Below are 13,117 nucleotides of genomic sequence, written 5' to 3' on the forward strand. Positions count from 1 at the left end.
TATATTTGAGCAGGGAGAAGGAAGAATCAGCAGATTCTTCTGCTAAAGATAGGACAATGAAAATTATCAAATCTGAAAAGCAGGAAGAAAAAAGAGTAAAAAAAGTACACAGTTTAAGAGACCTATAGGACATCATTAAGCAGACAAACATATACATTATAGGAGTCCCAGAAAAAGAAAGAGGGGAGCAGAAAAAATATTTGAAGAAAGAAGGGTTGAAAACTTTCAAAGTTTGATGAAAGATATGAATAAAAACATCAAAGAAGCTCAAAAACTCCAAGTAGGAGGAACTCAAAGATATTCATACTGAGACGTGCTATAATCAAACTGTGGAAAGCAGCAAGAGAAAAGCAACTCATCCTCATCACATACAAGGGATCCTCAATGAAGCTGTCAGTAGATTTCTCATCAGAAACTTTGGAAACCAGAAAGCATAGAACTGATATATTCAAAATGCTCAAATAATAAGAATGATGATGAGGAGGAGGAGGAGGAAGAGGAAGAGAAAGAAGAAGAAGAAAAAAACAAAAAACTATCAACCAGGAATCCAGCAAAATTGTCCTTCAAAAGTGAGGGAGAAATTAGTACATTACCATATAAACAAAAGTTGAGGGAGTTTTTTACTACTAGACCTATCCTGAAAGAAAGCTGAAGAGAGTCCTGCTGGTTGAAACAAAGGGTACTAGATGGTAACTCAATGCCATATAAAGAAATAAGATCCCACTAAAGATAAATACATGGATAATTTTAAAGGTAATGTTATTATAACAACAGTTTACAGCTACACTTTTTTCTACATGATTAAAGAGACTAATACATTTTTTAGAAAACAACTATTAGTCTGAAAGCTAGTGTTATTATAACTTTGATTTGTAACTTTACATTTTATTTTGTACATAATCTAAGAAATAATGCATTAAAAATATTAGTTTATTTTTTTAGACACAGAAGATATAAAGATGACAGCATTTTGTGACATCAGCAACTGAAACGGATGAGATGAAGCTGTTAGAAAAGCAGAGTTTCTATGTGTTATTGAAGTTAAGTTGGTATAAATTCAAATTATACTATTAAAATTTTAAGATGTTAAATGTAATCCCCATGGTAAGAACAAAGAAAATAGCTAAAGAATGTACAGAAAATGAAATGAAAAAGGAATTCAAATGTTTCACTGCAAAAATTCAACTAAATATAAAAGAAGACAGTAATGCAGGAGACAAGGGACAAAAAGGCTATAAGGCATATAGAAAACAAACAGCAAAATGACAGATAAGTCTCTCTTGTAAAGTAATTACTTTAATGTAAATGGAGTAAACTCTTCAAGCAAAAGACAGATTGGCAAAATGGATTTCAACTATATGCTATCTACAAGAGACTCATACAAAAACACAAATGGGTCAAAAGTAGAAGAATGGAAATATATATTCCATGCAAACAGTAATCAAAAGAGAACAGAGTGGCTATACCAATATTAGACAAAATATACTTTAAATTTAAAAAGCTTACAAGAGACAAAGAAGGACATTATGTATTAATAACAGATTTGATATGACAAGGAGATACAAGAAATATAAACATTTATGCACCTAATAGCATACCATCAAAATATATAAAGCAAAATTGACAGAATTGAGAAGAAAAATAGACAATTCTACAATGATAGAGAGTTCAATACCCCACTCTCAATAATGAATAGAACATCAAACAGAAGATATGAAAAGAAATAGGTACTTGAACAACACAATAAATCAACTAGAACTAACAGACATATACCAAACACTCTATCCAAGAACAACAGAATACAGATTCTTTCAAGTTCACATGGGACATTTTTCAAGATACATCATATGTTAGGCTACAAATTAAGTCTCAATAGATTTAAAAGGATAGATATTATACAAAGCATCTTCTCTCACCACAACATAATGAAGGCAGAAATCAATAAGAGAAGAAAACTGGAAAACTTACTAAATTGTGGAAATGAAACAACACATTCTTAAACAATCAATTGATCAAGGAAGAAATCACATGGGAAATTAGAAAATAATTAAAGATGAATAAAAATTCAAATGCAATATTTTAAAACTCATGAAACACAGCAAAAGCAGTGCTAAGGGGAAAATTTCCTGTTATAAATGCTTATGTAAACAAGTAATATCTCAAATCAACAACCTAACTTTACAACTTAAGGAACCAGAAAAAGAAGAACAAATTTAACCCAAGCAAGCAGCAGGAAGGAAACAATAAAGACTAGAACTGGGATAAACAAAGTAGAGAATAGAAAAATAATAGAGAAAATCAATGAAACCAAAAATTTATTCCTTTAAAAGATCGATAAAATTAACAAAACTTGACCTAGATGGACTAAGAAAAAAAGAAAGAAAACTCAAATTACTAAAATCAGAAATGAAAGAGGGGACATTACTACTGATTTTACACAAATAAAAGGGATTGTAAGAATGTGCTATAAGCAATTTTATACCTACAAATTGGATAACCTAGATAAAATGAAAAAATTCCTGGAAACACAAAACCTAACAAATCTAAACCATGAAGAAATAGAAAATCTATACACCTGTATCTTGTAAGGTATTGAATCTGTAATCAGGAAAATCAATTCCATTTATAACAGCATCAATAAAATAAATAAAATACTTATGAGTTAACTTAGCCAATGAAGTAAAAGGCTTATACAATAAAATCCACAAAATATTTTGAAAGAAATTAAAGAAGACATATATAAATGAAAAGTCATCCCATGTTCATGGATTGGAAGACTTACTATGGTGAAGGTGTCAAAACTACCAAAAGTGATCTACAGACTTAATACAATCCCTATCAAAACCACAATAATTTTTTTGCAGAAATAAACACACACACACACACATATTTTAAAATTTATATGGAATATCAAGGGACTCCTAATCACCAAAACAATCTTGAAAAAGGACAAAGCAGTACTCACACTCCCTGTTTTCAAGACTTACTACAAAGCTGTAGTAATCAAAACAGTGTAGTACTGACATAAAAGCAGACATATAGACCAATGGAATAGAAAAGAGAATCCAAAAATAAACCCTCACACATATAATCATATAATTTTCAACAAGGACACCAAGACCATTCAAGGGGAAAAGACAACCTTTTTAACAAACAGTGCTGAGAAAACTGTATATTCACAAGCAAAAGAATGAAGTTGGATCCTTACGTAAGACCATATACAAAAACTAATTCAAAGTGGGTCCATGACCTAAACGTAGGACCTAAAACCATAAAACTCTTAAAAGAAAATATAGGGCAAAAGCTTCCTGACATTGGATGTGGCAATGATTTCTTGGATATGACACCAAAGTCATAGGCAACAAAAGAAAATCAACAAATCGTACTTCATGAAATTTTTCTAAATTTATGCATCCAAAGATACTATCAACAAAGTAAAAAGGCAACCCACAGAATGAGAGAAATTATGTGTGAATCATATATCTGATATGAGATTAATATTCAAAATATGTAGAGAATTCCTAAAACTCAACAACAAAAACCACCCAATTCAAAAATGGGCAAAGGACTTAAATAGACATTTCTACAAAGAAGATATACAAGTGGCCAATAATCACATCAATAGATGATCACAATGCAATCAAAACTATAATGAGATACCACTTACCCCTGTTAAAATAGCTAACAAAAAAGAACAGAAAGTAAAAGTGTTGGTGACAATGTGAAGAAATTAGAACTCTTGCATTGTTGGTGGAAATGTAAAATCGTATAGCCACTGTGGTTAACCATATGACAGTTTCTCAAATAATTTAAAATAAAGTTACTATACAATCCAACAATTCCACCTCTGGGTATACATTCAAAAGAACTGAGAGCAGGATCTAAAAAAGATAGTTGTACACGGATATTCTTAGCAGCATTATTCTCAATAACTAAAACATGGAAGCAAGCCAGGTATTCATCTATAGATGAATGGATAAGCAAAATGTGGTATATACATACAATACAAAATTATTTAGCATTAAAAAAGAAGAAAATTCTGACATACACTACAACATGAATGTACTTTGAGGACATTATGCTAAGTGAAATAAGCCAATCACAAAAAGACAAATACTGTATTATTCCACTTATATGAAGTACTTAAAGCAGTCAAATACATAGACAGAAATTAAATGGTACTTGGCAGGGGCTGGAGGGAGCAAGGAATAAGATTTATTATCTAATGGCTATAAAGTTTCACTTGTACAAGAAGAAAAGAGTTCTGGAAATGGATATTGGTGATGGTTGTGCAATAATATGAATTTGCTTACTACTGATGAACTGTATACTTAAAAATGGGTAAGATAAATTTTACATTGTGTATTTTACCATGATAAAAAAAATTGGAAATAAAATAAACAGAACATGATTGTAGGACTAATAAAGAGGAAATTCCTTCTGAGGGCCTCAGGCTCTCCCACTTAACTCTCAGTTTCACATTTTGTAGGGGATGTAGAAAATTGTAGTGGAATTGTTGAAAAATATAACTTTAGTATATGCAGTTCTGTAACAAATGCTTGCTAAAAACATTTTAAGTAAAGCAGCTTCTAAGAGGCCATATAAAGGTCAGGCCTGAGCACACCAAATATTCCAAGGAAGGGAATGACCCCCACCCGATCCAGGAACTGACTAGTTCCTTATCTAAAGGCCACCTGGCCAGGCCCCAGGGAAGATAAACGATTGAGAAATGCCAGCTTGCTAAAACCTACCTGTAAATCTAAAGGTGCCACAGATCTATCGGGGTACCAGGCTGCTAAAGCCTACCCATAAATCTAAAGGCGCCACAGATAACCTGTCACTCATCCTGTCACTAAAAAACTGTATAAAAGATGCTTGTGTTGTAAACTCGGGGTCGCTTCTGTCCAGGAGACTAAGTGACCCTAGCATGCTGGAATAAAGTCCCTCTTGCTTGATTGCATCGGTCTCAGTCTCATGGGCTTTGTGAAGTGAGCCGTCCCGGTCTGTGGGATTTGTGCATGGTGCACGGGTCTTACAATTTAAAATCATAGATATTAAGTTTATGTATTAAGTAGCAAATATATTTGTAAAAGGAACATTATTGATAACAATGTTGCCATGCTTTATCATTAAGCACTTACAGAGTAGAATTAATATTTGATTCACAAATCAGGTTTCTAGAGGGAACAGTGATAATGAAAACTCTTCACTATGAACCAAACTAAAGACATCAAAACAAGACATGGTCGTTGATTTGCAACCCCTCAGCTTCAGAAGACTGAGAATCTGTCAGCTCAGCCTGCAGAGGAGTATTTCAGACTTTAGTCTCCTTTTTGCTAATCTTCCCTGCATCTGCTATCGGACCTCTCTCTCTCTCAACAGGTTTGAGAACATTCAGGGAGATCCATGTCTGCTGAAAACCCTCTGCCTTCACTCCCCAGTTCCAATAGCCGGCTGTATTCCTGTTCTGAGGGCTATTTGGTGAAATTTACATTACGTGAGTGACCCCAAGTGCCTGTTTTCTCCCAATTTCCCACTTGATTAGACCAAGCCTGTGGGAGGAAGCAAAGTACTTACTTCTCATTTTAAAGGCATAATTTTTTCCATGTTATTCTCTTCCATCTTATAACTATAGAATTTCTGCTTCATTTATAAAACTATGTGAAATCTGTTCTTTGGTATACATAAAATCTTTATTTTGGCCTTGTATCTGTCCATTTTGTGAATGTCATTTGTGTCTTGATAAAAAATGAATATGTTCTAAAAGTCAGTTACAAGATTTTAGATATATCCATAACATCAAGCTTATTTTAAAATTTTAAAATTCTGTAAATTTACAGTTTCATCTGCTACTTCTATTAGTCATGACTGAAGGACAGCGAGCCAAAATGCCAGGTACCAATCAAGCTTTATTAAAGGAAAAGAATCTGCCAGGCTGTACTCAAAATGGAGGACAGCACCAGGCCTGGGGGTGGGAGAGCTTATATAGACTGTAGGGAAGGCTGACGTAATCAGGGAGGGGTCTGGTGCTGGAGTGGAAGATAAGGCTGGCGGATGCAATCAGGTGGAAGGTTGCACCCATGCGGAAGTAGAGGACTTTCTGTTTCTCAGAAACCACAAGGTTTCTCATAAGGGAAAGGCTGGTGGCCACTTTGTGCTCAGTGTGTGTGAAAATGTCACCGGTGACGTTCAAGATCCATCAATGATGAAATGCCTGTTCTCAATGAGTATGGATTTGGTTGATAGAGTCAAATTTTGATGAAATGTTAAGCTTGATCTAATGCATGTGTGTAGAAACTTATACCTCATTAAAAATAGTTGCATTCTTTTCAAGCATACAAGAATTATTCCTAAAAATTGAGTATGAACTATGTAACAAAGGGAGTCTTAACAATATAGTACTAACTAGCTTACAGAATAGGTTTTTTGGTATTAATGTTATAAATTAGAAATTAACAACAAAAAATTAGAAGAAGACCAAAAAAACCTTAGAAATTAAAAAAACACTTTCAAATGTTTAATGTGTTAAAGAAGAATTCACAATTGAAATAACAATGTACAGTCAGCTTTTTGTTCCACACCTGGATTCAACCAACTGCAGATCAAAGTTATTCAGAAAAAAAAATTGCATCTGTACTAAACATGTACAGTTTCTTTTTTCTTGCTGTTATTCCCTAAACAATACAATACAGTATAACAACTATTTACATGGTATTTACATTGTATTAGGTATTATAAGTAATCTACAGATGATTTAAAGTATATGGAGGATGTGCACGATTGTATGCTAATACTATGCCATTTTATATCAGGAATTTTGGTATCCATGGGAGGTCCTGAAACCAGTCACCCACGTATACCCAGGGAAGACTATATTCAAAACAATGAAACGCCTTGTATCTAGTAATTTAGTCTGTATTTATAGGGAAACTTATTGCCTTATAAACATACATACAATGATAGTCTAATCAATAAATAATGTTGGGCTAATTATCAATATATGTTGAAATATAGTTCTCTAGCTCAACAACAAATAAATCAGTAAATTCAAGATATATTAATCAGTTAATGTGAAAATAAAAAGCACAAATTGTGAACTCTCAGAAGACAATATTGGGGAATATCTTCATGCAATGGGACAGGGATGGGTTTCTTAAAGAAGACATAAAAATGAAATAAATTTTTCATAAATTGGGTTATATTGTTTTTAATGTACTAAAAAGACATCATATGTCAATTTTAAAATATCAATAGCAGACTGGGACATAATATTTGCAATACATAAAAATATCAAAATTACAGTCATGTACTGCATAATGACATTTCGATCAATGACAGACCACATATATGACAGTGGTCCCATAAGATTATAATGGAGCTGAAAAATTTCTATGGCCTAGTGATGTCATAGCCATCTTAATGTCACAGCACAATGCACTAGATACATAGGAACAATAGACCATATAATATATGTGTGTGTGGCAGGCTATACCATCTAGGCTTGTGTGTGTACACTCTGTGAAATTCACACAAAGAAGAAATCACCTTAACAATGCATTTCTCAGAACATATCCCTGTAATTACGTGACACATGACTGAATCGATCTGTATATTGATTTAAATCATTATAAAAGTCAAAGAATGCTGGAGAAGAGAATTGTAAGTATATGGACAGACAGATCACAAAAGAGGAAACAAAAATGACTGTTACATATATGAAAAGATACCTCCCTAGTAAAATGAGACATGTAAATTAAAATAACAATGAGATATCACATCACTACATATAGCCAAAAATAAATAAATAAAAATCTGAAAATACCACTTGTTGTCAAGGACGTGAAGAAACACACCATGTCTTACATAGAAGGAATAAGTATATATTTTATAATTTCTATTGAGAACAATTTGGAATTATCAAGTAAGTTGAAAATAGCCACTGTGTGCACATTTGCACAATGATATTCATTAAAGCATTCTTTAGAATACCAAAAAAAATTAAAAAGTGAAAAACAAATTAAGTATTCATCAGTAGGGAAATGAATAAGTACAGAATATTTATACAGTGAAATTCTTCAGTTCAGTTAAAATGAATGAATTACATTCACCTGATTAAACAGATGAATATAGAAAACAACGTTGAATGAAAAAAGTTGCAGAAATATATGTACAATATCACTTACCTAAAGTGTAAACACACACATCAGAATTCTATCTTGTTTGCTCATGATTACGTGGATCTGTGGTAAAATTATACATACATACCTCAAGTTTGTGGCTAAATTTTGGTGTGGGCAATAGATAGTGTGCAATGAGGCTTTCAATTATATTTGAAATTTTGAAAGTAAAAAACTTAGCTGAAGCAAATATGGTAAAATGTTCACTTTTGGTAAATTAGAGTTGTGGATACATAGAGTTTTCTTGTGTTATGTATAATCTTTTGTTCATTAGAAATAATCCAGAATTTTTTTAAAAAATATTTTAAAAAATAAAGAAAAGTAAAAATTTTATTAAAAATTAAGGAAAGATTTCCTTTGGTAAAAGGAAGTACACCAAAATGTTATTAGAAGTTGTTTCTAGGGGAAGGAATTACAGATTTATGTTTTATTCTTCTTTCTAGATCTAAATTTTTCTTATTTTTCTTGGAATGTTTTTCTTTTATTATTAGAACAAAATTCATTTTCTTTAAAAAGAATACATCTCTAGGGCTCTCCTCTGATGTCTTCTTCTGAAACTAAGCTGCCATCACACTGAAGGTGATGTGCTTGAGATGGTATCTTTTCTTTGAAAAGTTAACAGAAGTATATTTTAGATTCTTTGTAGTCCCATTGTGAAAGCTGCCTTTACTCTGCTGACATGCATGCTAAGACTGATTATCATTAGAATCAGTAGGGCAGAATGAGTTCTTGGTATTGAAATTTAGGCCCTTTTGAGGAGTAAAACTTCTCCAAAAACTGCAAATGTTCACCTTTAGTGCACCTTTTTTCTTCTCATTCCTAAAGATTACTTAGAATATGTAATTTAGGCAGTCTGGTTTGCCTGGTTTTGACTTCTACTTGTTTGCTTGGAGTTATAGGGAGGACTTTCATAAGTGTTCGTCATGATACTAGGCTCTTAGATTCTGACTTTTTTTAAGTGGTAAAACTTTTATACTGAATAAAACACCAAACTCAACATGTCAATGGAGAAAATGGATTTCTGATTGGCAGAAAGCATAGCTGTGTGTCCATATCTTCTCTAGCACCCAGTCATGCTTCTTCGACACAATTCAAACCTAAATTAGTTACATTTTAGAAATTTTTTGCAATAGCTGTATCAAAAAATCTCATTTGCTCCATAGGCATTTAATATACCACTGGATGGTTATTGATTTTTTTTTTCAAGGTCTTTCTTGACATTTTTAAGAAGAACTGTCACCCTCAGCATTTCTTTCCCTAAACTGAGAAAATATGATTTTATCATGTGCAATGGACTTAGGCAGCAAGCAAACCCTTTAGACTGACTAAATATTCTCAAGATTCCTTGGGATCAATTAAAAATGGGCAGTGTAACATTATGAAGAGAATTCTAAGCTTGCTTTCTTGGAATGGAGGAGAAATAAACAATGAATTTCCCCAGTTTCATCAAGAGCTTTATAGAAATCTTAGAAGACTGAGACCAATTGTTTCTATAAGAAAACAGGGTTATGAAACTTTTACTTTTCTAAAAATCCTTAGGCTTTGTTTTTTCAAGATATCACTTCCTATAAAAAGCACAAACACACACACACACACACAGAATCTGAATTAAATATTCTATTGACATGTTTTGGAAAAAGAGAAGAATAAGCTAAGTGTTTTGAGATTCAAACCGACTGGTCCATGGTTTCTAATCATTGCAAACCTGATGTTTTAAATCATTAAGCCATTCCTTCTAGCTTACCATGGGAATATATTTCCATATAGTTTGCTGTGATATATTGAGAGAGATAAGAATTAGAATTCATCTGCCATTTAATTCTTCTCCCAAAATGACTTAAAAAGGTCATCTAATATCCACACTTCTTCTGTTTCAAGACTATTTTTATGTCATCTATCAGAAATCTTTGTATCAAGGTTATTTATTTGACTAGACTCTCATGATTTCAGCATCATGGTTATATTTATTCAAATAAATCCAGAGTTCCATCTGATTCTAACCAACAAAGTAGGGGAAAACAGAAATGGTGATATTGAATAACTCTAATTTATCATAAAGTAAGTCTCTGTATTTTCATTACACTGAACAAACCACAAAATATTATAGGGTCTATTTTTAGTTTTAATACTAACCTACTCTCAAAGCTTATTCCAAGTTATTGAGGCATCTCTGATCTAAAACAAATTTTCTTACATGAAGTTTTAGTTTCATTTATTGACTTTTCTGATAACATAGAATTTCTTCTCTATTTCCCTGTTGATTCCCCACTCCTTAACCCCTGAGCCTCTGGGTTTAAAAAAAAAAAAATGTTAAAAGAAATAGAAAAAAAAAATAGAAATAAAAACCTACAGGAAACCTGTGGTTCAAAAATTCCAGGAGGCTCTAGAGAAATTCCTAAAACAAAAAGGACAGAAGTCCTGAGACAGGAATCTAGTCAGAGTTGAGAGCCAAGTATGCTTCATGAGCTTTACAGGACTTGCAACGAGATGGATTTCAGAGCAAAAGGCAGAAGAAACCCTATACTATATATTTGCTTCATAACCCCAAAACTTAGCATGTACCTGATACAGAACAGATTCTCAATAAATATTTGTTAAAATAAAAAAAGAATAAATAAATGAGTAAATAAATAAAAATTAAAGCAGCAAACTATAACGTAAAAGATCTCTCTAAATCCTAGAACCCCCTCGCAATACCCTTCTTTTCCACTTAATAGGGATTTTCTCGTTCAAGTTCTAATGTAGTGACACAGTAAGGGCTGAAGCAATAACATATTCCTCCTAGCTTATAACCAAAGATCCAAACTTTTAGTATGAGGAAGTACACCCAAACTTAGTAAATGCTAATTCTCAGGCCTATTACCCACGGATTCGGATTCAGTGATTTGGGGATAGGACAGAAATCTACATTTTTTAATAAAGACTTTAAGTAATTAGGATTCAGATAGACTTGGAATCACATTTTAAAAAACAATGAAATAGATCCTCATTAAATATTGAGTGAATGAATGAATGATGGATGTCAGCCCCGGTTAGACTCCACACCTTCACCTTCGTTGGGAATAGGCCAATGCTTTCAACTGGAAGATAAAATAACAAGAAATTATTAAATGCTGATTAGAATCATTTACAATTGTTTGCCCCGGAAATAATCTTTACAAGCCACTAATGACAATCAGTTTTATAATTCCTTCCCCTTGAAAGTAGAAATAGCTTTGACCTCCATGGCTCTGCTAAATATCTGCTCAGGAGAAAGGAGTAAAACCATGTGAAGATATCGCATCAGGCCTCTGATGACATGCTGAGTCATGTCCTCCACCTTGTCTTTCTATTTAGTAAAAAACAAAAAGCTAACAAAACAAAATTTAAAATATTACCCATTTCCCCCAAAACACAGCATAATCTTTACCATAAATAAAAATTTAGCTAATGAAATGATCTTATTTACTCTTATGTTTTAACTGTTCTGGGCATCCAAAATAATGGAGGCTGTTTCCTGGGTCTTACAGCTCTCTTCCTCCACTCATTAGGGCCCGTAATTTTCACGTTTAGCAGGAATTTTCAGGTGGAAATTATCGATAGGTAGTTTTTTCAAATCAATTGCATTTTAAAAAGAACTAGAATATGAATTCTCATCATACTGTTTTAAACCAGCCAAAATATATCAGAGTCCCCCAGGTATGTATTACACGGATATTTCCAAGGGTAAAGAAGGCATGTGTCACCTTTCAATGTGCAGGCAATTGCACATGAAATACATCTGTGGCTTGTTGCTGAAAAGTCACAACTCTGGTCCACAGATCGGCTTAATTTAACCATTTTTCAACATGTTAATACATTTCCCTGTTTTAAATTCCTGCTTAGTGGAAACTTTCCCCATTGAGCATCTGATTTAATTTTGTCTGCTTGGATGCCCTTTAGGTAAAGGACACCATTCAATATTGGAATTAGAGGCATTCTATTCATTTTTCCCCCTGCAGCCAGGGAAAGAGAAAGGAGAGCATAAAGAGGCAGAGACTGAAACAACCCTAGATGCAGCAATTCTCTAGCCGCTGAGCAATGAGGTTTCATATGCTGCTGGAGGACCCATTCATCTTAATCCATCTGGAAAGAAGGCTATGTGCAATATTTCACAATCTAAGTACTTTCTGACAAATCTATTAATTATGCACTCAAACAAATTATTTACTGCCTTTGGAGAATTGCTACCGGATTTTCTCTTGTGCCAGATCCATGTTCTTTTTTCTACTTTTAACTCATTGCCATCATTGGCACGGTCATATTAGTACCCTATTTTTACTCATCCATTATTTTAAATTTAAGTGTGGTCACTTGCAGAGACAAGCTAAACAGAGGGTTAAGGTAATATGACACCTAGTAGCCCAAAAGCATTTTCCAACTATCTCACACTTTTTATCTTCTGTTCTCCTCTACCAAAGTGTATGGAAGATGTCTTTTCTGCATGCTAAGCCGAGAGATGAGACAATCAGCTCCATGGCTCACCGATACTTGTCACCCACAACTTTCTTTCCTCAGTCCTCCTCCTCAACTCATGAATAATAACTTTATGAAATACACATGATGTTTAGAGGAAGAAAAAAATACAGTCACAATTTATTTTCACTAATGAAAGAAAGTGAGCCAAAATGCCAGGTACCAATAAAGCTTTATTAAAGGAGAAGAATCTGCTGGGCTGCACTCAAAATGGAGAGTAGCAACAGTTGTTGGGGTGGGAGAGCTTACATGGGCTGTAGGGAGCCAAGGGCTGGCTGAAGCAGTCAAGGAGGGTATTGCAAGAGAGGGGCATTGCACCCATGCGGAAGCAAAAGAGTTTCTATTTTGCAGAAATCAGGAGGCTTCTTGTAAAAGGAAGGGGGGGTTGGTGGCCATTTTGTGCTTGGCCTTGCCTAAAATGGCACTGATTGTGTTTAAGATCTATC

The sequence above is a fragment of the Cynocephalus volans genome, chromosome 16 (genome assembly GCF_027409185.1).
Source record: "Cynocephalus volans isolate mCynVol1 chromosome 16, mCynVol1.pri, whole genome shotgun sequence".
Taxonomy (NCBI): domain Eukaryota; kingdom Metazoa; phylum Chordata; class Mammalia; order Dermoptera; family Cynocephalidae; genus Cynocephalus; species Cynocephalus volans.